This window comes from Palaemon carinicauda, chromosome 24, assembly GCF_036898095.1.
Source record: "Palaemon carinicauda isolate YSFRI2023 chromosome 24, ASM3689809v2, whole genome shotgun sequence".
NCBI classification, from domain to species: domain Eukaryota; kingdom Metazoa; phylum Arthropoda; class Malacostraca; order Decapoda; family Palaemonidae; genus Palaemon; species Palaemon carinicauda.
Genome location: NC_090748.1, coordinates 106,304,641 through 106,331,453, shown reverse-complemented (window position 1 = coordinate 106,331,453; position 26,813 = coordinate 106,304,641). Strand labels below are relative to the sequence as shown.

The following is a 26,813-nucleotide window of genomic DNA, read 5'->3' as shown; positions in this document are numbered from 1 at the left end:
ATTCTTCAAGTTACTGATTTTGATATTTGAATCCTGTTATGATGGCAAAGTTTTTATACTCTTTTCGTGTTAATTTGGGGATTTCTGAGAGACGTGAGTTGCACTGCTATATTTTTATCACAATATAATATTTTTTAGTAGTTTGATATCTAATTGATTGACAAGTCCTTGAAAAGTTTGTTTAGACAATAGACCTTGAAGTGTTTATTAACACAAGGGAAGAATTTTGGTTACATAGATATAGCATATAATATTCGTATTGATTGTTGAAAATGTGTCTGTATTATGAACTTTAATGTAGACTTGAGAGATAAAAAAAAAAGTCATTCAAACGATGCAAAAGTAAGTAAGAGCCGATGTAGAGTCATGCCCAACCTAGAGTCACAAAAAAATCTCGAAAGAAGAAGAAAAACGTCGTCTGCATTTCTATAAAGCGACATCTATTGGTCAAATATGAAGCTTGAAGCGTAAACAAACTGGCTTGCGGTAGAGGGTGAGTCTGACATTTGACAGTAATATTCATAGATTGACTCATTTAGTTCCTACTGAACTAAAGTGGCGTCAACGACCACTGCTTTGAGAGATGAGACTGGTTTGCGACTTATGACTAGTATGAGATAAGTGATCTGCAGATCCCCGAAGTGGACTTCCCTGACTAGCATAGTCATCGGGACTTATTTTGGTTTTATTATAGTTACGGACAATATATTCTAATCAAAAACTTTTTCTTATAGGAAAACTCACGTTTTCTTCGAAATTACATTTTTTAGGCGAATAAATAGTGAGATATATCCTAATATATCCTATGGTAATGGGGGCTTAAGCTAAGCAATCGTAGCATGGCTCCCATAGTTACGGACAATATATTCTAATCAAAAACTGTTTTTCTTATAGGAAAACTCACGTGTTTTTTGAAATGGCATTTATTTTTTGAGCTGATCAATAGTGAGATATACCTAAATATATCCTACGGTAATTGGGGCTTAAGCTGAGCAATCGTAGCCTGGCTCCTCCCTAGGTAAACTTAAAAAGGACATCGGGAGTTCATGACGTTATAACACCACGATTGCTGTTCAATGAAGTTTCATTGGATCTAGGTTAACGCCATGTAGCCTACTGTATCAGTTTATCGCCTGGATACCCTTTAAGACATACATTTTAATAGATATTATTTATATGGACTTTATTTGGTATGTGTTCATATTTATCACTGTGTTATTATTCATAGCCTTGTTCTAATACCCTAGTAGGTGCTTTGAGTATTATTAATTAGTATTTAGTCTAATATCTACGCTGAATGGGAATTATTCCCATTTTATTTTCCATGCAGTTGTGAATATAATAAAACAACAATGCATTTTATATATATATATATATATATATATATATATATATATATATACAGTATATATACATTTATATATATGTATATATATATATATATATATATATATATATGTATATATACAGTATATATACATATATATATATATATATGTATATATATATATATATATATATATATATATATATATATATATATATATATATATATCTATATATATTTATAGTTTAATTTGCAGCAAGTTGGGTATATCATATCATTACCTTGATAGTTGGCGTAGGATTAGTTAAGTAACATTAGGTTAGGATGATTTTACCTATTTTCTAAACTGTGACCTACCCTCCTATAAATGCTCCCAAATATATATATATACTGTATATATATATATATATATATATATATATATATATATATATATATATATATATATATATACCATCTTGTCTTTTCCATTGAAGAGAATTTGTCTAAAAAATTCTTCACTTCAAGTTTTCAACACGTACTTTATGGGATGAAGTTACCACTGGTAGCATTTTCATTGTCTTATGAATCTCCTAGGTGCTTTAGTGCTGAGAGCATCTGGTGCTTGCTGCCATAGCCATATTATACAAAGCTTGCTTATGGTATCGGCAATGCATACACACTGTAAACAGAGATGCATCCATCAACGTCCAAGTGTGTTTTAGCTGATAAATGTTTTTTCATTTTTTATGCGTAGGTAATTTTTCAATACTGTACCTTTAAGTTTGATGCAACTTTTATAGCCATCCAAAAGAAATAAATTAGTTAAATTGTAATTAACAAAATTTATTTAGCGAGCCGTACCTTCCAAACCAAACATGTAGTAAGGAGTATGGTAATCTGCGATGCTAAAGGGGAGATAGGAGTTGCACCTTTTACCGTTAAGGTCAAGATACGGATGGTGAAATTGAAGTGGGTAGCTATATTATACATTTGTAATGTACAGCACTCTGGTAGAGGTTAGACCTCTATGTTAGGTTATGTAAATTTAAGACTCGCCCCTGTATTTAACTCTTATGGCATATGGTAATCTAGGTTAGGTGATGGAATCTGGGCAAGGAAGAACCCCAAAAGTCAAATAATACCAGGTGCTGTTGGTTAGGTTAGGGAGTGTAAGATAGGTATGTACAGTACAATCGTCTTGTGATATCTTTCTTGTTTACTTCAGTATATTCTGAGACTGTTGCAAGTTACATACATAAACCATGTAGTTTATCCATTGCGTAACCTGAGACGTTTTAGAAAATTCTTGCAAGTGCAATTCTCTCATTTTCTGTTTTTCTCCGCACTAAAAAGTAAATATTCCCATTGAGGACCCCCCATAGTTGTTATATATAGGGGTTTGAGAAAACACAAAACAAGTGGTTTGCAACAGCAATAATTGTCAAGGAAATTTTCATGGTTTTGAATTGGTGAGAAATTAAAGTATGATAGTATTAATTACACCATGAGTAAACTATGAGTCGCACATCAGGTAGTTAATGATATAATCGTGAACATATCAGTATTAATAACTCCAACGAGGGTTGCGGATAAAACCAAAGTGAGAATATACAGTAGTTCTTACTAGTCATATACAATCTACTCGCATTCCAAAATTTATGAACGTCCTGTTTCTCCAAGTAAGTGGCTGGAATAGTCATTAAAGTTGGCGTTAACTAGATATGGTAGTTAAACACCTTTAAAAGAATGTGGCCATCAGTTATGTTAACACTAGCTACATAGCCTGTGTATAGTCTAGACCTGCTTGCATATTAACATTTGCTATTTATCATCCTGCTTTTTGAGGGAAAATAATGTATTATATTACGGTACATTGTTGTAGAAAACAGTAGTACTCAGACATGCGAAAGCTTTGCACAGTACAGTATAGCCCATGATGATGAAACTTTGCCTCGTTATTAGGAAAACAGGAACCTAGAAATGGGTCAATGTTACCATTTGTTATCATGGTTATTTTCCATATGATTATTGATATTATTATTACTATAAACTAAACTGCAATCATAGTTGAAAATGCGGGATTTTGCAAGTCTTGTACCCCAATGGGTAAAGCTATCCAGCCCTGAAAAAAAGAAAATGAGCAGCAAAGAATGAACTGTAAAGAGAAGTAAAATAAATTTGATGAATAAACTATGTACTGCTCCAAGTTTGGACTTCTAAAGTTCCAATAGAGTAAATGGCTAAATTGTTTCTGAATGCCATCTATAAAAAACCATGTTTTCCTTTCTTTTTACGATTTTTAATGCAAACACAAACTTAGTTTTTAATAGATATCAGAAACTCTCGAGAATATTAGGGAAAAGGATTCGCAAGTTAGGAGATATAGATATGGCTGTAAAATAACTACAGTACTGGACTGTAAATTTTATGTAAAATGTTACGGAGGAATAATTAGGGTGCTCCGTATGTTTTATTTACATTCTGAGATGCGGAATGCAAACTTATTCAGTTGGATGATAAAGATTTTTCAACTTTGACGTTGCCTCAGAGCAACTAGTTGATATACAGTACTGTGTAGGGTATTGTCTTTGTAGCTTACTATTCGGTCACTTGATTCACATTTGCAAGATTCGTGGCTCAATGCTGACCAGCTGCCTATGAGTCAACATAAGGTAGGAGTGGCGATCGACATCCAAGATCAGTTGTGGTCAAGGAAAAGAACATTGGTTTAGCAACTTCATCCCAAGAGACCTGTTGAGAATCAGAAGTGTCTATAGTATACTTTTATATACATACTTCAATCTCCTTAGAAAGAGGTTTATATATATATATATATATATATATATATATATATATATATATATATATATATATATATATATATATATATATATATATATATATATATACACACATACACATATATAGTGTGTGTGTGGTTTATGTCCTAAATACAGTATTATATTCAGAATTTAGGTCGTATATAGAATTTAGCATCCATTCCATCAGTAGAGCTTTTCAGCCTAAACTATAATAAGATTTTGAAAATTATAAAATGCTTATTTTGCATTAAACATATGGGAAACATTTTAAAAGCAAACTATTGGTAGGCTAAATTCATATGAAAATGTCCTTTGGCCTGGCGCAGTAATTCCTTTGTCAAATGTTCTTAAAGATAACGAGCGTGTTTAGGATGGGATAACAGATCTTGCCTTACACAATTGTGGCAAATTGCATTAGTTATCCTAATGTGAAGTTGAATTGATTGTTATGTTGTCCTTGTTAGTAAATTCTGTTTCCTTTATTAATGGTGTTCATAATCAAAATGGAAAAGGGAATAATTAAACGAATAATGTGTAGATCTATTATGGGGATATGATATAAGAATAACAGTGGAACAGGTGTATTGGATTAGGTTGTAAATGTCTGTAGAAACATTTATAGTAACTGTACTTGTATAGAAAATTCCATATTTATAGTCAGAAAGCTTTGAAACTAATTATGTTCTTGTTTTCTAAAAAGAAATAATGCTGCTTCCTCAAATATTGTATTGGTAGTTATAACCATATTCACATCACAGTTGCAAGTCTCATTAAGGACTTGAAAACTTGTATGAATTCATGTTTGATAGTTCCTGTATTTTATTGAAGTTCCCCAAACTTAGAATAGAATCCGGTGTAATCTTAAACTCAAATACAGTAGTTCCTCAGTTGTATGTTACCTTATTCGAATGTAGTTACCTTCAGCACTGTAACATCATTCATAATTCCATCTGAAAATTCAAGCCAAAATTTATACATACATGACCTTATCTTGTGAACTAACATTATTTTTCTTCAGGATATTTTGTTCTGTCGTATTTTTGCTTCTTAAAAGTCGCTTCATGTTCTGCTTTTGTAGTGAAATGGACAGAAATCCAAGGCATTAGATATTTATGGGTAGGTTTAAAAGTGCCATGTACAGTATGTAATATTTACTACACCTTATGGTGTAATCTTAAACTCAAATACAGTAGTTCCTCAGTTGTATGTTACCTTATTCGAATGTAGTTACCTTCAGCACTGTAACATCATTCATAATTCCATCTAAAAAATTCAAGCCAAAATTTATACATACATGACCTTATCTTGTGAACTAACATTATTTTTCTTCAGGATATTTTATTGTCATATTTTTGCTTCTTAAAAGTTGCTTCACGTTCTGCTTTTGTAGTGAAATGGACAGAAATCTAAGGCATTAGATATTTATGGGTAGGTTTAAAAGTGCCATGTACAGTATGTAATATTTACTTCACCTTATATTCTTAAGTTTCAGTGAGATACATCCGTGCCTTTCACGCAGCCGGATAAAGACTTCTAACATCGCTTAAGGATAGAGGATTTCTTTGGAGATAATTTGAGGTATCATCATCTTAGGGGCTAGCACATACACAAATGCATACACATACATATTCTATTTTGGCTCACATGCACCTTTAATGTTTGGATTTTTGTGTACGTAAATATGTAGAGTGTGTCACACGATGTTCTTCATACTAATTACTGACTGATTCTGACCAGATATGTAGCTATATTCTTTGCTGTGCTGCTTTATAATTGTCTTGAAGCAAAAGCATGTGCCATTATTGTTTAATGTTTTTGAAGGGTCTGAATGAGAGATACATAATTGGGTGCTATTATAGTATGCTATCTACCGTCGAATTTCTACTACAGTATGCTATCTACCTCAAAGTATGTTATCTACCGTCAATGTTAATCCTCCTGTTTGATGAGGATTATCAAACAGATTACTTACCACAAGTATGTTATCCTAATTGGACTTTAATGATAGTTTAATAATATTTATTGGAAGGATAACATGGATGCATAATTATAAACAGTTTGTAGGTTAGGTTAGGTTGGGTTAGACTATGTTAGGACATGGGTGCATAATTATAAGCAGTTTGTAAATTAGGTTAGGTTGGGTTGAGTTAGGTTAGGTTGGGTTATCAAGTCGGTATTGATCCTCCTTATTAGAGGCGGATTAGCAAGTAGACCGTATTCTTAGGGACTGATGGTGGGTATCATACTATAGTCAGAGAGGGGTGGTAGATAGCAAAATCGGCGGTAGATAGCATACTATAATAGCACCCATAATTGTGTATGATTTGTAAAATACTTCTGAATGTGAATTCTTTTGAACACCATTCTAACAAATAAAAAATGTACAAATGCCTTTGGAAAAAGTTAAGTGGAAAATTACATTCTATTTCAGATTACTGTATGTTACTCTAATTTAAAATCAGGAATTTTTTTAACATGTCTTTGTCGTGATTTAGGAGCTTTTCGTTAAATGTTAAAATTTACAAAAACTCATAGCAGGATGCTTATAGGGAAGAAAGAGTATTGAATGCTCAACAAGCATATTTAGTATAAGGAGATATGGATAACTAATAGTGGGTTTGTAGATGGTTTTAAAAAGGACATTTTACAACTGTAGTAAATTGCATTAGCTATTTTTTAATAGTGCAATTATTGCAGTATACAATACATGTAGTTAGGTAACCATACAGTTAGCAAATCTATTACTTTTACTAATGCCATACCAATTACAAAGAAATTAATTGTTGATACAGGAAACAAGTAGGTACTGTAGCTTAAATGTGGAAGTTATCTCCTAATCAAGAAAATCTATGTCACACCCATGAGAAGTCTGCATCTCTATGTTTTATTTTGATTGGTGAGGATATGTTGTACGACCCTGTTATGTTGATGTATTTTCTTTATCAGATTTCAAGTACAGAAGAATTGATACACAAGTCTTCTCTTTCTTTCTTGAGTATCGTTTATTATAGGTCACTCCTCCCCGTGATATCGATTGCCATTAGCTCCTTCGGTCGCCTAAAGGCATTTTCATTTTCCTCGTGTAGTATTGGTACTTTCTATTACATCGTTGTTGAGTATATACTTTTATTATTCTAAATTGAAGGTTATCTAGGAGACAGAGTCATTACATTTGTTTGAAATCTGGATCTCGATTGCTTATTCCTTTATTTGATTACAATTTATACTTCAGTGTATAAAAGTCTATTAGTTTTTTTTATGAGACTATCATTTTGGACGCAAGCTTACTGAGCAACCAATAACTTGGGATACAGATATTTTGTACCTGTATTGGTTATTTCTATAGGGTTTTGCTTTCTCTTGGAATATTGAAAATCTTATTTTGATTAGATACTTGTTGACTGATTTTAAAACATGTTCCCACTGTAAAAATATTCTTTAATGAACTATGTTTTTAAGTCTCTCATGGGGTGATGGTAAGTAGGTCTGCTAGCACAATAGTGGGCAGGGAGTCAGTAGCTCGCACCTGGCCTGGTAAGGGGGCTGAGTAGCATTATTGGGTGGAGGTACCAATAGTTCATTCCCTTAAGCCATTAGCAGTAGCCCTGTTACCTAATTCCTGTGAATGGCAAGGTCTGACTTATACTTCCAGCAAGGACTTCTACAACTGTTTGTTTGGGGTACCCAATGCCTCAATAGTATGGAGACCAGTCTTAGACATATCCAACTTGAACCAGTTTGTAGTGGATATAAACTTATCAGTTCTTGCTTCCATCCAAGAAATGATTGGATGATCTCCCCCCTCCTGTCTAGTACACACTTCTTTGTACCCATCCGTTTGAACTTAAGGAAGTTCATTTGGAAGGCTGAAAATTTTGAGCATTATGCTTCAGCCTAAATAGGGCCCTACAGATCTTAACCCTTTTACCCCCAAAGGACGTACTGGAACGTTTCACAAAACTCATCCCCTTACCCCCATGGACGTACCGGTACGTTCTTGCAAAAAAACTGCTATTTATATTTTTTTTTGCATATTTTTGATAATTTTTTGAGAAACTTCAGGCATTTTCCAAGAGAATGAGACCAACCTGACCTCTCTCTGATGAAAATTAAGGCTGTTAGAGCAATTTTAAAAAGATATACTGCAAAATGTGCTTGAAAAAAAAATAACCCCTGGGGATTAAGGGTTGGAAAGTTTCAAATAGCCTGGGGATAAAAGGGTTAACAAGGGCTATTATTATCGTTATTGTTATTACTAGCTAAGCTACAACCCTAGTTGGAAAAGCTGGGGTGTATGTAGTTGGTTGGGACAGGCGTAAACTTTATTATTACTTGTCAAATCAATATTTTTATGGGAAAATATTTTTTTCAATATTAATCTTACCCGATAATCATGTAGCTGTCAACTCCGTTGCCCGACAGAATTCTACGGAAGGGATACGCCAGCGATCGCTATACAAGAGGGGGGTGTACTCACAAGCGCCACCTGTGGCCAGGTACTGCAGTACTTCTTGTTGACACCACCTCAATTTTTCCTCTGTCGTGCCTCCGGCTAGACCTACATGGATACGCTGTTGATTCTGGAGTTTTTTGCTCACGATTTGGTGATGTATTTGCTCTAGAGTTTAGCTTTCGCTATTCAGGAAGTTTTATCATTAGCTTAGCTAGCTTTTGGAATTAATTTGATTAATTATGGTGACGAAGAGAGTATGAACTCTCTTTCACTTTTAAATGGCCGACCCTTCCCTTAGACGGAAGTGTTGGTGTCTAAGAGAGTATAGACTCTCTTTCTTAATTTTGCTTAACAAAAGTTATAGATTTATTTTATATCTCTCCGCCTTTTATAGGCCTCTTCGATTAACTTCCTTTTATTATAAACTTATTAAAATTAATTTTTATATTTGTTTATATTCGACCTTTCCTAATAGTAGGCGGTCTTTTCTTGGTACCGAAGTTAATTAACATTGAGCCCGTCATTTCGATTTTACCTGTTAACATATTATGCTATTTTAATGTTTTTGAAAGAATTTCTTTGATAGTCTCGTACTGTTTTCAAAGTTGAACTAACGTTTTGTTTTGTCTCTGCAGTTGTTGACGTTCAGAACGTTCAACTTGCGCTCTATCGTTACGATAGAGAGAGAATTTTCACGGTGTCACGTTGCAGTAAGAGTAACCGTTTCTAGCGTTTTGTTCATTCTTTCTTAGCTTAATGGTTTTAATTCTAATAAAGGAACTTTTTATTTGGGAAATCTTTCAGTTTTTTTCCTTTAACAATAATATGTTTTAACGATATATATGATTGGGCTCTTCTCTCAGGTTCTAAGTCAAAAGAGAGAGAGAGAGAGAGATAGAGACGGAGGGAGAGAGAGGAGGATAAACGTTTTGTTCAAGCGAGTAACGTTGTTATCGTTTTTGCTCTTCTCCCTAGTCTCTTTAGGGGAAGAAGGTAAACGTTTCTAGAGTTTTATTCTTGTTCTCAAGCTTTATGCGGTGAGAGATTTTAAACGTAGTTTATTTGATCTAGTGTTTAGTCTCTTTCCAGCCACTGAATTATTTATCTTTCATTAGATTTTTCTGTTACATTGTAATTCTGTTTTCGCAATTACTAACTTTTAAGGAAGGATAGAATTGCGTGTTTCAGGTACAAACCACTTAAAGTTTCGAGTTCAGTGAAATAAGTGCAAACAGAAAATCAAAAGTGATAAGTGTTTAGCGCAAAGTGTTACAGTGTTGCGTTCGAGGGTTCGTCTGTTCGTGCCAGTTGTTCGCCTAGTCTGGGACCTCTTACAAGCTCCCAAGCCCAGGGGAGAAGTAATGTCGAAGGACTTATGGGTTCAGCAGGCCTTGATCGACGAACAGACGTTTTTCCCTCCGTGGTTTCGGGTGTATCTACACACGTTGCCGACGTGATCACCCCACCCACACAAAGACGAGAGAGCCCTTTTATTCCTCGTCTGCGGAAGAGGTTTCTCGCAGAAACCATGGACCAAATCTTGCAGCTTTTAAGTGCAAGTCGGTCCCTTCCGCACAAGTCCAACTCCTAGGTGTAGCCATTAGCCCTGGGTCATTTCGGACTTGCTGCAGTACGACAACTGCACACCTCCCAGAGAGGCAAGGTGGTATCGCAACAGGCAGTAGCTCCGTCTGTTGCCGCACCAGCTGTTTTAGACCCTCAGTCTCAACGGACAGTAGCTCCGTTTGTTGTTGTCTTTCTTAAACTCTAGTGGTCTTTGCTGCAGACAATGCAGTCTCAGCTTGCGGTGTTGATGCAGGAGTTTCAGGCAGAGAAGGTTAATACACCTCCTCCTGCGAACGCTCCTCCTCCTCTGCGCAGTACAATCTGCCAGACGTATGAGGTTGAGGTTCCTCAAGCTACCTCCATGCATGAGCTACCGCGTTGGGAGTTGCCAGTTACCAGCGTTGTGCAGCAACCTCCACCTTCCTTAAGGCAACCTCAACAATGGGAACAGGAGTCTTATGCCTTACTTCCTCCTCTTCCTTTGAGGCAAGAGTTTCTTGCAGTTAGACCATCTTCGAGGCAACAACCTCTTGAGGTACGACAACCTCTACCATCCTTGAGGCAGCCACCTCAGCTCTCGCAGCTGCTACCTCCACTTTCCTCAAGGCGAGAACCTCAACTCTTGAGGCTAGCACCTCAAGAACCTCAACTCGTGAGACAGGAACTGCGTTCTGCGCAGCCGCTACCTCAACTCTCGCAGCTCACACCTCAAGAACCTCAACTCGTGAGACAGGAACCTGCTACTGCGCATCCACCTCAACCCTTGAGGCAAGCGCAACTCTTGAGGCAGGAACCTCATGCTATGAGTCAGCCACCTCAACGCATGCATCTGCCACTTTCTCCTCAGCTTGAGCCTCTTCCCATTCAACTTTGAAATAACAAATGACAATAATAACACCTCATTACTTTCATAACTGGCATTTGTAAAACATATACATGTATGCCTACACAAACATTATGATAATGGAGGTTATTCGTATTACTTAAAAAAAAAAAAAAAAAAAAAAAAAAAAAAAAAAAATATATATATGTATTCCTTGCAATATATTTTTAACAAAATTGCAAAAATATGGCAAAAATATCTTCAAAACAAAAATGAATCATGAGTTATGAATATAATGTAAATATTATGTTGATATTAAAACCCCATGCAAGCATGCATGAAGTAATGCAGTGTTGCCAACAGGGCGAGTTTCCCTTTCCTGAGGTGAAGTAGATTATAGTACGTATATTTAGTGCAGCTTAATTCTACGATTATCATGCCGGCTATCAAATTCATCAACAAAACAGTCTAAATCAATTCCCTCGGCACGTGCACTTTCAATGGACAGTAATGCGATATTACTCAATCTAGCACTGGTCATGGAATTTCTGAGAAATGTTACACGCCATGCAACATGCTCTGCTTACCTTACAGCATGCTCTACATACAGCATGCTCTGCATACAGCATGCTCTGCATACAGCATGCTCTGCATACCTTACCGCATGCTTCTCAGTCACACATCTTTGGTTGTTGCCAACTCACTAGACTGTCAAGCAGTTTCATAACGTTGCCTTCTAGTCTGCTGCTTTTGCACCAGTGAAACCCTCACTGAGAGAACTTAGCTTTTCTCGGATATGGTCCCTGTAGATGAGAAAGTGCTTTTCTCCCTCCTTCTGATATTCCCTTGAGGACTCTGTCATTTGGAGAGGAGCCTTTAGCTGCGTAGCCTCCTATGGACTTTTATTTAAGCATAACATGCTTCCAGGGAAGGTAATGGTTCCACTTCAGTCGCTAACCCCGTCTGTTACCACACCTGCTCCCATAGACCTTGAGCTGTGTTGCAAGACATGCAGTCCAAGCTTAGTCCTTGTTAGAGGATTTTTTGTTTACGGAGTCAGTGTGTCACTGGGAAGACGTTCAACAACCAGCAGAAGTGACTTGTTGTGACGCAGTGCGGCAACCTCAGCAACCCGATAAGGAGTTGTCTGTACGACCCAGACAGTCTACACAGCTTCGGGTTGTCACTGTACTTCCTCGCTTCCCCATGGTTGACAGTTCACAGACTGTGCAGCAGGACCATGATCTTGTGTCCGGCTCCATCAGACGACTGGCTTTTAAGAGCTCCCACAAGTCGTCGCTGTCTGGAGATTCTCAGATGGACTATGGATCTGACCAAGGAACTGGGCCTCCTGGTCAATTTTGAGGAGTCCCAGCTCGTCCCATTCCAGACCATTGTCTACCTGGGTATGGATCTTCAGAGTCGAGCTTTTCGGGTTTTTCCGTCGGCCACAAGGATCTTCCAAGCCCTAGAATGCATCCAGAGCATGCTGAGAAGGAACCGATGCTCAGTCAGGTAGTGGATGAGTCTAACAGGGACACTTTCATCGCTGGCCCTGTTCATCGTGTTAGGGAGACTCCACCTCCGCCCCCTTCAGTATCATCTAGCTGCTCACTGGATAAAGGACATGACGCTAGAGACGGTCTCAGTTCCTGTTTCCGAAGAGAGGAGGTCTTCTCTCGCGTGATGTAAGAACAGCTTTCTTCTCAAGGAAGTCTACCTTTGGCTGTTCAGAAACCCGACCGCTGTCTCCTCTCGGACGCATCAGACACGGGCTGGGGTGCGACTTTGGACGGACAGGAATGCTCGGGAACATGGAATCAGGAGCAAAGGACACTTCACATCAATTGCAAGGAGTTGTTGGCGGTTCTTCTGGCCTTGATAAACTTCAAGTCCCTCCAGCTTAACAAGGTGGTGGAGGTGGACTCTGACAACACCACAGCCCTGTCTTACATCTCCAAGCAGGGAGGGACTCTTTCGTGGAAGTTGTTCTAGATCGCAAGGGACCTCCTCATCTGGTCAAAAGATCGAAAGCTCACGCTGGTAACGAGGTTCATTCAGGGCGGTATGAATGTCATGGCAGATCGCCTCAGCCGGAAGGGTCAGGTCATCCCCACAGAGTGGACCCTTCACAAGAATGTTTGCAGCAGACTTTGGGCCCTGTGGGGTCAGCCAACCATAGATCTGTTCGCTACCTCGATAACCTAGAGACTCCTGTTGTATTGTTCTCCGATTCCAGACCCAGCAGCAGTTCACGTGGATGCTTTTCTGCTGGATTGGTCCCATCTCGACCTGTATGCATTCCCGCCGTTCAAGATTGTCAACAGGGTACTTCAGAAGTTCTCCTCTCGCAAAGGGACACGGCTGACGTTGGTTGGCTCCGCTCTGGCCCGCGAGAGAATGGTTCATAGAGGTACTGCAATGGCTGGTCGACATTCCCAGGACTCTTCCTCTAGGAGTGAACCTTCTACGTCAACCTCACGTAAAGAAGGTACACCCAAACCTCCACGCTCTTCGTCTGACTGCCTTCAGACTTTCGAAAGACTCTCAAGAGCTAGGGGCTTTTCGAAGGAGGCAGCCAGAGCGATTGCCAGAGCAAGGAGAACATCCACTCTCAGAGTCTATCAGTCTCAAGGGGAAGTCTTCCGAAGCTGGTACAAGACCATTGCAGTTTCCTCAACCAGTACCACTGTAACCCAGATTGCTGACTTCCTGTTACATCTACGGAAAGTAAGATCCCTTTCAGCTCCTACGATCAAGGGTTACAGAAGCATGTTGGCAGCGGTTTTCCGCCACAGAGGCTTGGATCTTTCCACCAACAAAGATCTACAGGACTTCCCTAGGTCTTTTGAGACCTCAAAGGAACGTCGGTTGTCCACTCCAGGCTGGAATCTAGACGTGGTCCTAAGGTTCCTTATGTCATCAAGATTTGAACCTCTCCAATCAGCCTCTTTTTAGGACCTCACATTAAAAACTCTTTTCCTCGTGTGCTTGACAACAGCTAAAAGAGTAAGTGAGATCCACGCCTTCAGCAGGATCATAGTTTTCACATCTGAAACGGCTACATGTTCCTTGCAGCTCGGTTTTTGCTAAACGAGCTTCCTTCACGTCCTTGGCCTAAGTCGTTCGAGATCCCAAGCCTGTCCAACTTGGTGGGGAATGAACTGAAGAGAGTACTTTGCCCAGTTAGAGCTCTTAGGTACTATCTAAAAAGGTCTTAACCTTTACGAGGACAATCAGAAGCCTTATGGTGTGCTATCAAGAAGCCTTCTTTTCCAAGGTCTAAGAACTCAGTTTCTTACTATTCAGGCTTCTGATTAGGGAAGCACATTCTCATCTGAAGGAAGAAGACCTTGCTTTGCTGAAGGTAAGGACACATGAAGTGAGAGCTGTGGCTACTTCAGTGGCCTTCAAACAGAACCGTTCTCTGCAGAGTGTTATGGATGCAACCTATTGGAGAAGCAAGTCAGTGTTCGCATCATTCTATCTCAAAGATGTCCAGTCTCTTTACGAGTACTGCTACACCCTGGGACCATTCGTAGCAACGAATGCAGTAGTAGGCGGGGGCTCAGCCACTACATTCCCATAATCCCATAACCTTTTAACCTTTCTCTTGAATACTTTTTATGGGTTGTACGGTCGGCTAAGAAGCCTTCCACATCCTTGTTGATTTGGCGGGTGGTCAATTCTTTCTTGAGAAGCGCCGAGGTTAAAGGTTGTGATGAGGTCCTTTAGTATGGGTTGCAGCCCTTGATACTTCAGCACCTTAGAGTTGTTCAGCCTCCTAAGAGGAACGCTGCGCTCAGTAAGGAAGACGAACTTATTTAAGGCAGAGTAATGGCTCAAGTCGACTTCCTTACCAGGTACTTGTAATTTCATTGTTATTTTGAATAACTGATAATATGAAATACGGGATACTTAGCTTCTTGATATACATGTACACTGGTTTTCACCCACCTCCCTGGGTGTGAATCAGCTACATGATTATCGGGTAAGATTAATATTGAAAAATGTTATTTTCATTAGTAAAATAAATTTTTGAATATACTTACCCGATAATCATGATTTAATTGACCCACCCTTCCTCCCCATAGAACCAGTGGACCGAGGAAAAATTGAGGTGGTGTCAACAAGAAGTACTGCAGTACCTGGCCACAGGTGGCGCTTGTGAGTACACCCCCCTCTTGTATAGCGATCGCTGGCGTATCCCTTCCGTAGAATTCTGTCGGGCAACGGAGTTGACAGCTACATGATTATCGGGTAAGTATATTCAAAAATTTATTTTACTAATGAAAATAACATATCATTGTCTGAAAGTTAGTTATACGATTTACAAAATATTAGGATTTATTGTTACCTTGCCATTGGTGAAACGTTTTGGGAAGCAAACGTAGGGTTGAGACTTAGTCTGGAAGTAAGCTAAGGATACAGCAGTCTGAGGGGATTGTCACAGGGGCCTATGCAAGGTGGGTAATTAGGTAAAGCTATGGCTCCTAGGTTAGGTTAAGGGGTGTTCTTGTATTTGTTTCCCTTTTAAAATTTTATTTTTTAGTCATAACTTTGGGAATTTAATAGACTATCTTAAATTTGAAAGATATGGGTGTCCCCTAATTGTTTGCATCAGAACAGTTTAACATATCTATGAATACACTATTAACACATCTTATCTTCATTAGTAATATTGTATTATAGTAAATATTTACCAACATTCTATTCACCGACCCAGTCCATCCCAACCAACTACAAAGGCTCTTTGGTTTGTTAGGGCTGTCACCCTTTTAGCTACATCAGCTCCTTAAATTGACTAATTTATTGTCTTCCAGTATATTGCATAATCTAGGCTATAGGCTTCCCAAACCACCATCCACCCATCCCTTGCTCACAAGCATGGTGAAGTTGCAGGCACTATTGGAAACTATCGAGATCAAAGTCTCGAACTCTCGTCCTACAGATTTCCAGGCTGGGATGTTTCCAGTAGGCTACCGCAACCAATTTCATATACTGTAATCTTATAGCTAAATATCCTCTAGTAGAGGAACTGAGGCACTAGCAGTTGCTGAAATTTAATGCATGTTTCTTGGGGTGGCTGCAAAAATCTTGTCAACTGTTTTCCACGAAATTAGCACATAATTTTGTGGCTATTTCCTGGCTGTGAGAATAACATTCAGTGAACAGATCCATTCATATCTTATTTTCCTTTAATATTTTTTCCTTAACCAGTCTCTAGCTGTCACTAGATTCTGAATTAAAAAGTAAGAATACATTACAGTATATATATGTATAATATTTGTTATACCTGTACCTAAATCATAGTACAGTACTCCTTTCAGATATGAAACCTCCCAAATAATTTCTTTATTAACATATTTCAGTTGACAATCTTAAACAATCGAAAAGAGGATCGTATGTCAGTACTTAGTAATCTCTAACGTGGTAAGAACAATTAAGATCATAAAAAGTCAGTTGCTCGCTCTCCTGAATACCTTATTAGTATTAGTTGTTTCAAGTTGCTTGCTAATTTTAGTTTTAAAATTCCCATATCCTTCTTCCATTCTTATTGATACAGACCTGTGGATTGTAGACAAAGAGTCATCATAGTTTCAATGGATTAAAAGGGATATTTCTCCACTAGGAAAAGTTACAGACTATGAAACAACTTCCTTGTTTACTGTAAGTGACATTTCAGTAGGTAGTGCACTGGTTGGGATCAGTATAATGGCATTAGTTAAACATAATAGGTTTGTAACTATGAAAAATTTTTTTAATTTTAAGTGTGGGAAATTCTTAGAGGCAGTCACTTTACGTCTTTTGTGTGTTTTTCTTTTTCTTAGGAAGCGTTATGTTCCTGGCAGGCAGATATTGATGAAGTCTTAACAGAGTTACAGAAGGTACAGAAAAATATCTCGGTTATTTCAGTGAGTCTTACCTTGTAGTCATGATGCTAATATCTAAGCGACTGCTTCCTGGCTTCTACGTAAAACAAGTTACTTTCTCTCCCTCTCTCTCACATCACCATGTGTTGTGAGAAATACTAACCTCTGGTATTATTATTATTATTATTATCATTATTATTATTATTATTATTACTACTTGCTAAGCTACAACCCTAGAGGGGAAGGCATGATGCTATAAACCCAAGGCTCCAACAGGGAAAATAGTCCAGTGAGCAAAGGAAATAAGGAAATGAATGAATAAACTACAAGAGATGTAATAAACAATTAAAGTAATATGTTTTAAGAACTATAACAGCATTAAAACAAATATCTCATATGTAAACTATAAAAACTTTAAAACAATAGGAAGAGAAATAAGGTAGAATAGTGTGGCCAAGTGTACCCTCAAGCAAGAGAACTCAACCCCAAGACAGTGTAAGACCATGGTACAGAGGCTATGGTACTACCCAGGACTAGAGAATAATGGTTTGATTTTGGAGTGTCATTCTCCTAGAAGAGCTGCTTACTTTAGCTAAAGAGTCTCTTCTAGCATTACCAAGAATAAAGTACCCACTGTACAATTACAGTGCAGTAGTTAACCCCTTGAGCAAAGAATTGTTTGGTAATCTCAGTGGTGTCAAGTGTATGAGGACAGAGAAGAATGTGGAAAGAATAGGCCAGACTATTCAGTGTATGTGTAGGCAAAGAGAAAATGTGCCATAACTAGAGAGAAGGATCAGATGTAGTACTGTCTGGACAGTCAAAAGACCCAATAACACTAGCGGTACCATCTCAACAGGAGGCTAGTGCCCTTGCCAACCTACTAGAGGGATTAGGCTATCTATATCTACATCCAACTGATCCGCTGCTGAATTTTATCATAATTTGTTGGATAAAAACTTGAGATTTATTAAATTTCTTATTTCTGATCTTGATATTAATCTCTGGCACCATCATTCTGTCAGTTGTTTTTACATGTTGCATAAGATTTTTCATAATTCTGACCATCCTTTGCATTCAGATCTACCCATACTGTACAATCCTGTACGTAGTACTAGGTTTGCAATTAATGCTAAGTCATTCCTTCTCCAGCATAAAGCTCAATACTATACTCAATATTCTAGAAGTTTTATTCCAACTGTGACCAGATTGTGGTTGATCTCCTTAATCGGGCACTTGAATTGGTTGAACTTCAGAGTTCAAATTTGCTGCAAAAGTTTTATAAATTCAGAATTAAATTTTTTCAATACTAAACTGGACAATCATCATGTGCCGATTCCCCTCATTTCATAGGATGGTTGGGCAAGGATCATTATGTTACTAGGTAGGTTGCACGAGCTGTGGCTTAACTTTTTTTACTCCTGACGATGTGTTGTGTCGCAGCATTATCGTCAGTTCGTCTTTCATGGTGTAGTGATCCTCTTCCAACAGTCTGGTTGTGTTTCAGACATTTGGTATACAGTTTTTCCCATGGTTTGTGAGAACTACTTGGTGGTTTGGTTATATGTTTTGATCCAATACTAAAAAAAGGATGATCTTTATGGAATACAAAGCTAAGAAAGTCAACAAACATCACATAATTATGTCAACAAGAATGTGTATAATGTTTATAGGGGGATTTCACATGGTTTGAGTGGGCTTTGAATATAAAATTGATTTGTATGTGTTCTGTCTCCATCACATACCCATCTCATATAGTCTGTGGTAGTCAGCACAATGACAACAAGGTATGACTCGTTGAAATAATTGGAATTTTTCAATATTAATCTTACCCGATAATCATGTAGCTGTCAACTCTGTTGCCGACAGAAATCTACGGTAGGGATACGCCAGCGATCGCTATACAGGTGGGGGTGAACACCACAGCGCCATCTGTGGTCAGGTACTCTAGTACTTCTTGTCAACACCACCTCAATTTTTCCTCTGTCGTGCCTCCGGCTAGACCTACATGGATACGCTGTTGATTCTGGAGTTATTGCTCACGATTTGGTGATGTATTTGCTCTAGAGTTTAGCCTTCGCTATTCAGGAAGCTATATCATTAGCTTAGCAAGTTTTTGGAATTAATTTGATTTAATTTTTTATTTAATTTTGGTACGAAGAGAGTATGAACTCTCTTTCACTTTTAAATGGCCGACCCTTCCCTTAGACGGAAGTGTTGGTGTCGAAGAGAGTATAGACTCTCTTAATTTTGCTTAACAAAGTTATAGATTTATTTTATATCTCTCCGCCTTTTATAGGCCTCTTTGATTAACTTCCTTTTATTATAAACTTATTAAAATTAATTTTTATATTTGTTTATATTCGACCTTTCCTAATAGTAGGCGGTCTTTTCTTGGAACCGAAGTTAATTAACTTTGAGCCCGTCATTTCGTTTTTACCTGTTAACATATTATGCTATTTTAATGTTTTTGAAAGAATTTCTTTGATAGTCTTGTACTGTTTTCAAAGTTGAACTAACGTTTTGTTTTGTCTCTGCAGTTGTTGACGTTCAGAACGTTCAACTTGCGCTCTATCGTTACGATAGAGAGAGAGTCTATCACGGTGTCACGTTGCAGTAAGAGTAAACCGATTCTAGCGTTTTGTTCATTCTTTCTTAGCTTAAATGGTTCTATTCTAATAAAGGAACTTTTTATTTGGGAAACCTTTCAGTTTTTTTCCTTTAACAATAATATGTTTTAACGATATATATAATTGGGCTCTTCTCTCAGGTGCTAAGTCAAGAGAGAGAGAGAGAGAGATAGAGACGGAGGGAGAGAGAGGAGGATAAACGTTTCGTTCAAGCGGGTAACGTTGTTATCGTTTTTGCTCTTCTCCCTAGTCTCTTTAGGGGAAGAAGGTAAACGTTTCTAGAGTTTTATTCTTGTTCTCAGACTTTATGCGGTGAGAGATTTTAAACGTAGTTTATTTGATCTAGTGTTTAATCTCTTTTCCAGCCACTGAATTATTTATCTTTCATTATGTTTTTCTGTTACATTGTAATACTGTTTTCGCAATTACTAACCTTTAATGAAGGATAGAATTGCGTGTTTCAGGTACAAACCACTTAAAGTTTCGAGTTCAGTGAAATAAGTGCAAACAGAAAATCAAAAGTGATACAGTGATAAGCGCAAAGTGTTACAGTGTTGCGTTCGAGGGTTCGTCTGTTCGTGCCAGTTGTTCGCCTAGTCTGGGACCTCTTACAAGCTCCCAAGCCCAGGGGAGAAGTAATGTCGAAGGACTTATGGGTTCAGCAGGCCTTGATCGACGAACAGACGTTTCCCTCCGTGGTTTCGGGTGTAACCAACTCACGTAGCCGACGTGATCACCCCACCCACACAAAGACGAGAGAGCCCATTTATTCCTCGCCTGCGGAAGAGGTTTCTCGCAGAAACCATGGACCAAATCTTGCAGCTTTTAAGTGCAAGTCGGTCCCTTCCGCGCAAGTCCAACTCCTAGGTGGTGCCATTAGCACTGGGTCAGTTCGGACTTGCTGCAGTACGACAACTGCACACCTCCCAGAGAGGCAAGGTGGTATCGCAACAGACAGTAACTCCGTCTGTTGCCGCACCAGCTGTTTTAGACCCTCAGTTTCAACGGACAGTAGCTCCGTTTGTTGTTGTCTTTCTTAAACTCTAGTGGTCTATGCTGCTGACAATGCAGTCTCAGCTTGCGGTGTTGATGCAGGAGTTTCAGGCAGAGAAGGTTAACACACCTCCTCCTGCGAGCGCTCCTCCACCTCTACGCAGTCCAGCCTGCCAGACGTATGATGTTGAGGTTCCTCAAGCTACCTCCATGCGTGAGCTGCCGCTTTGGGAGTTGCCAGATACCAGCTCTGTGCAGCAACCTCCACTTTCCTTGAGGCAGGAGCCTCTTGCCACGCGGCAACCTCCTCAACACTTGAGGCAGGAGCCTTATGCTTTACAGCAACCTCCTCTACCCTTGAGGTAGGAGACTCATGCGTTGCGACTACCTCCTCCATCCTCGAGGCAGCTACCTCTTGCGGTGCGACAACCTCCACCATCCTCGAGGCAGCAACCTCAACTCCACCTCTGCGCAGTCCACCCTGCCAGACGTATGATGTTGAGGTTCCTCAACCTACCTCCACGCGTGAGCTGCCGTATTGGGAGTTGCCAGATACCAGCGCTATGCAGCAACCTCTTGCGTTGCGGCAACCTCCACCATCCTTGAGGCAGCAACCTCAACTCTTGCGGCAGCCACCTCCACTCTTGAGGCTAGAACCTCAACTCTTGAATGGTCTCTCGTGGCATGGTTGGTTTCGACCTGGCCTTTCATTAGAAGGGGCTAGCGTTCGATCCCAAGTATGAGGTAGAAATTTATTTCTATTTGAACACGATGTTGTGTTGATATTTATCCATATTGACTCATTAGGGGTAATTTGAATGAATTACTACCAATTGTGTCACGTGGTGGCCCGGGGAAATCTGGTAAAACTCGCTGGTAAAGAGACTGATGTCTCACCAGGTAAATCCTCGGACAGCTAGATTAGTGTCAGGTTCAGATTTTTTTTTTTAAAAATCCTCCTCAAACCATGAGGCAAAAGCCTCATGCTATGCGGCAACCGCCTCAACCCATGAGGCAGGAGCCTCATACTAGCCTCATCCCTTGCAGCTTGAGCCTCATCCCATGCAGCATGAGTCTCATACCATGCAGCATGAGCCTCATCCCATGCAGCATGAGCCTCATCCCATGCAGCATAAGCCGCACGCCATGCAACATGCTCTGCTTACCTTACAGCATGCTCTACATACAGCATGCTCTGCATACCTTACCGCATGCTTCTCAGTCACACATCTTTGGTTGTTGCCAACTCACTAGACTGTCAAGCAGTTTCATAACGTTGCCTTCTAGTCTGCTGCTTTTGCACCAGTGAAACCCTCACTGAGAGAACTTAGCTTTTCTCGGATATGGTTCCTGTAGATGAGAAAGTGCTATTCTCCCTCCTTCTGATTTTCCCTTGAGGACTCTGTCATTTGGAGAGGAGCCTTTAGCTGCTTAGCCTCCTATGGACTTTTATTTAAGCATAGCATGCTTCCAGGGAGGGTAATGGTTCCACTTCAGTCGCTAACCCCGTCTGTTACCACACCTGCTCCCATAGACCTTGAGCTGTGTTGCAAGACATGCAGTCCAAGCTTAGTCCTTGTTAGAGGTTTTTTTTTGTTTACGGAGTCAGTGTGTCACTGGGAAGACGTTCAACAACCAGCAGAAGTGTCTTGTTGTGACGCAGTGCGGCAACCTCAGCAACCCGATAAGGAGTTGTCTGTACGACCCAGACAGTCTAGACAGCTTCGGGTTGTCACTACTTCCTCGCTTCCCCATGGTTGACAGTTCACAGACTGTGCAGCAGTACCATGATCTTGTGTCCGGCTCCGTCAGACGACTAGCTTTTAAGAGCTCCCACAAGTCGTCGCTGTCTGGAGATTCTCAGATGGACTATGGATCTGACCAAGGAACTGGGCCTCCTGGTCAATTTTGAGGAGTCCCAGCTCGTCCCATCCCAGACCATTGTCTACCTGGGTATGGATCTTCAGAGTCGAGCTTTTCGGGCTTTTCCGTCGGCCCCAAAGATATACTAAGCCCTAGATTGCATCCAGAGCATGCTGAGAAGGAACCGATGCTCAGTCAGGTAGTGGATGAGTCTAACAGGGACACTTTCATCGCTGGCCCTGTTCATCGAGTTAGGGAGACCCCACCTCCCCCCCTTCAGTATCATCTAGCGGCTCACTGGATAAAGGACATGACGCTAGAGACGATCTCAGTTCCTGTTTCCGAAGAGAGGAGGTCTACTCTCACGTGGTGAAAGAACAGCTTTCTTCTCAAGGAAGTCTACCTTTGGCTGTTCAGAAACCCGACCGCCGTCTCTTCTCTGACGCATCAGACACGGGCTGGGGTGCGACTTTGAACGGACAGGAATGCTCGGGAACATGGAATCAGGAGCTAAGGACACTTCACATCTATTGCAAGGAGCTGTTGGCGGTTCATCTGACCTTTATAAACTTCAAGTCCCTCCAGCTTAACAAGGTGGGGGAGGTGGACTCTGACAACACCACAGCCTTGGCTTACATCTCCAAGCAGGGAGGGACTCATTCGTGGAAGTTGTTCTAGATCGCAAGGGACCTCCTCATCTGGTTAAAGATCGAAAGCTCACGCTGGTAACGAGGTTCATTCAGGGCGATATGAATGTCATGGCAGATCGCCTTAGCCGGAAGGGTCAGGTCATCCCCACAGAGTGGACCCTTCACAAGAATGTTTGCAGCAGACTTTGGGCCCTGTGGGGTCAGCCAACCATAGATCTGTTCGCTACCTCGATAACCTAGAGGCTCCCGTTGTATTGTTCTCCGATTCCAGACCCAGCAGCAGTTCACGTGGATGCTTTTCTGCTGGATTGGTCCCATCTCGACCTGTATGCATTCCCGCCGTTCAAGATTGTCAACAGGGTACTTCAGAAGTTCGCCTCTCGCAAAGGGACACGGCTGACGTTGGTTGGCTCCGCTCTGGCCCGCGAGAGAATGGTTCATAGAGGTACTGCAATGGCTGGTCGACATTCCCAGGACTCTTCCTCTAGGAGTGGACCTTCTACGTCTACCTCACGTAAAGAAGGTACATCCAAACCTCCACGCTCTTCGTCTGACTGCCTTCAGACTTTCGAAAGACTCTCAAGAGCTAGGGGCTTTTCGAAGGAGGCAGCCAGAGCGATTGCCAGAGCAAGTGGACATCCACTCTCAGAGTCTATCAGTCTAAAGGGGAAGTCTTCCGAAGCTGGTACAAGGCCAATGCAGTTTCCTCATCCAGTACCACTGTAACCCAGATTGCTGACTTCCTGTTACATCTAAGGAACGTAAGATCCCTTTCAGCTCCTACGATTAAGGGTTACAGAAGTATGTTGGCAGCGGTTTTCCGCCACAGAGGCTTGGATCTTTCCACCAACAAAGATCTACAGGACCTCCTTAGGTCTTTTAAGACCTCAAAGGAACGTCGGTTGTCCACTCCAGGCTGGAATCTAGACGTGGTCCTAAGGTTCCTTATGTCATCAAGATTTGAACCTCTCCAATCAGCCTCTTTTAAGGACCTCACATTAAAAACTCTTTTCCTCGTGTGCTTGACAACAGCTAAAAGAGTAAGTGAGATCCACGCCTTCAGCAGGAACATAGTTTTCACATCTGAAACGGCTACATGTTCCTTGCAGCTCGGTTTTTTGCTAAAACGAGCTTCCTTCACGTCCTTGGCCTAAGTCGTTCGAGATCCCAAGCCTGTCCAACTTGGTGGGGGACGAACTGGAGAGAGTACTTTGCCCAGTTAGAGCTCTTAGGTACTATCTAAAAAGGTCATAACTTTTACGAGGACAATCAGAAGCCTTATGGTGGGCTATCAAGAAGCCTTCTCTTCCAAGGTCTAAGAACTCAGTTTCTTACCTATTCAGGCTCCTGATTAGGGAAGCACATTCTCATCTGAAGGAAGAAGACCTTGCTTTGCTGAAGGTAAGGACACATGAAGTGAGAGCTGTGGCTACTTCAGTGGCCCTCTAACAGAACCGTTCTCTGCAGAGTGTTATGGATGCAACCTATTGGAGAAGCAAGTCAGTGTTCGCATCATTCTATCTCAAAGATGTCCAGTCTCTTTACGAGAACTGCTACACCCTGGGACCATTCGTAGCAACGAATGCAGTAGTAGGCGGGGGCTCAGCCACTACATTCCCATAATCCCATAACCTTTTTAACCTTTCTCTTGAATACTTTTTATGGGTTGTACGGTTGGCTAAGAAGCCTTCCACATCCTTGTTGATTTGGCGGGTGGTCAATTCTTTCTTGAGAAGCGCCTAGGTTAAAGGTTGTGATGAGGTCCTTTAGTATGGGTTGCAGCCCTTTATACTTCAGCACCTAAGAGTCGTTCAGCATCCTAAGAGGACCGCTACGCTCAGTAAGAAAGACGTACTTAATAATAGGCAGAGTAATGGTTCAAGTCGTCTTCCTTACCAGGTACTTATTTATTTTATGTCATTTTTGAATAACTAATAAAATAAAATACGGGATACTTAGCTTCTGTGTTAACATGTATGCTGGTCTCCACCCACCACCCTGGGTGTGAATCAGCTACATGATTATCGGGTAAGATTAATATTGAAAAATGTTATCTTCATTAGTAAAATAAATTTTTGAATATACTTACCCGATAATCATGATTTAATTGACCCACCCTTCCTCCCCATAGAGAACCAGTGGACCGAGGAAAAAATTGAGGTGGTGTTGACAAGAAGTACTAGAGTACCTGACCACAGATGGCGCTGTGGTGTTCACCCCCACCTGTATAGCGATCTCTGGCGTATCCCTACCGTAGATTTCTGTCGGCAACAGAGTTGACAGCTACATGATTATCGGGTAAGTATATTCAAAAATTTATTTTACTAATGAAAATAACATTTTGATGATAAAATTAATTTAAATTCATACCTTCTTGTTATCTTTTTCCCTCCCCCTCTATACTTTTAATTATATCAAGACTTTTAAAGATATCTAAAGGTTTACAACAACTCATTATGTAGGAAGTTACAGGTACTGCCTCTACCAAAGGTTAGCGTTTCTACTGATAGATGGTGTTTTGGGATAGCAGGGCTCCACCAGGGAGAGAGAGAAAGAGAGAGATCTTAACTTTTATATAGGGGTTGGAAAGCAGTTGCTTCGATTTTGTTAGTACGATATCTACAAGGTAAGTACAGTATATTGAAATAATACATATTAAAATTCTATTTTTGTAGTCATCTCTTTGCTTTTTTTGATATTCTGTACATAATATATAAAAGATGTAGAGAATAAAATTGTTTGTTGTTAATTAGTTAGTTTGACCATGACATAGGTAGTTAGCTGCCTGTTTTAAGGATTCTGCCAAAATCTGGATAAGCCATGGATGAGTTAGTTTGGAGAATCTTTGAAATGCAGTACAGTACTTCATTTCAAAATTAATACAGGTACAGTACCTGGTGGAGATTTTGTACCAGGACTGGTTTTAGACTGAAGTTGAGCTTCCCATAAAAGACAAGAAGCCATCTACTCTATATACATGCTATTTATGGTTCAAGATTAATTTTGATACCATAGTAGTTTGCTATTTAGTTAGAAGTAAGATATTTTTACTTTTCATAGTACAGTACTTTACCATCCCTTAGCTATAATGGTAATACATTTTTTACATTTTTTAGTGTATCTAAGTCTCTTTTACTTGGAGCCTACACATTACTGAATCTTTACTTAACTGTATTTCTTACTTTCATTTTATATTTGGAAATATTTTTATTTTTTTATTTCAATGGAAGAAATATTTTCAATGTTGTACTCTTCATCACCTCATATTCATTTTCTTTCAATAATATTTCATTGAATCCTGTCCATACTGTTCTAATGAATTCATGTGGCCTGGGTTTTATGAAAAACTTCTTGTGTCCTGTGTAAATCACTATTTAAATTTTAACATCTGTTTTAAGTTAAATTCCAGTAAGGCTCTTATTAATCAAGAGATAGTATGTTGTTTTACATTGTATTAACCCTTTTACCCCCAGGCTATTTGGAACTTTCCAGCCCTTAACCCCCGGGGGTTATTTTTTTTCAAGCACATTTTGCAGTATATTTTTTTTAAATTGCTCTAACAGCCATAATTTTTGTCATAGAGAATTCAGGTTGGTCTCATTCTCTTGGAAAATGCCTGAAGTTTCTCAAAAAATTAGTAAATTATGAAAAAAATGTAAATAGCAGTTTTTTGCAAGGACGTACCGGTACGTCCATGGGGGTAAAGGGATGAGCTTTGTGAAACGTACCAGTACAGTACGTCCTTTGGGGGTAAAAGGGTTAATAATTACCATACACTATTTCAATCACATTGAAAGCATGTATAGAATGTATGTCAGTATGGTAGAGACC

General features: G+C 39.7%; 1 protein-coding gene across 6 annotated transcripts in view; it reads left to right on the top strand.

Annotated features, from left to right (window-relative positions):
* Window positions 1-409: 409 nt before the first annotated feature.
* The window catches only part of LOC137618250 (KIF-binding protein-like), a 65,494-nt gene continuing 39,090 nt past the window's right edge, over window positions 410-26,813 (top strand). Inside the window, exons 1-3 of one of the 6 annotated variants that reach the window (XM_068348403.1) lie at window positions 462-493; window positions 5,618-5,709; window positions 16,805-16,861. The gene's annotated coding sequence lies outside the window, so the exon portion shown is untranslated. Of the gene's footprint in view, window positions 494-5,542; window positions 5,560-5,617; window positions 5,710-16,804; window positions 16,862-26,813 lie in introns of those variants that run through there. The other 5 variants (XM_068348404.1, XM_068348406.1, XM_068348405.1 and 2 more) reach the window with 5 other exon arrangements.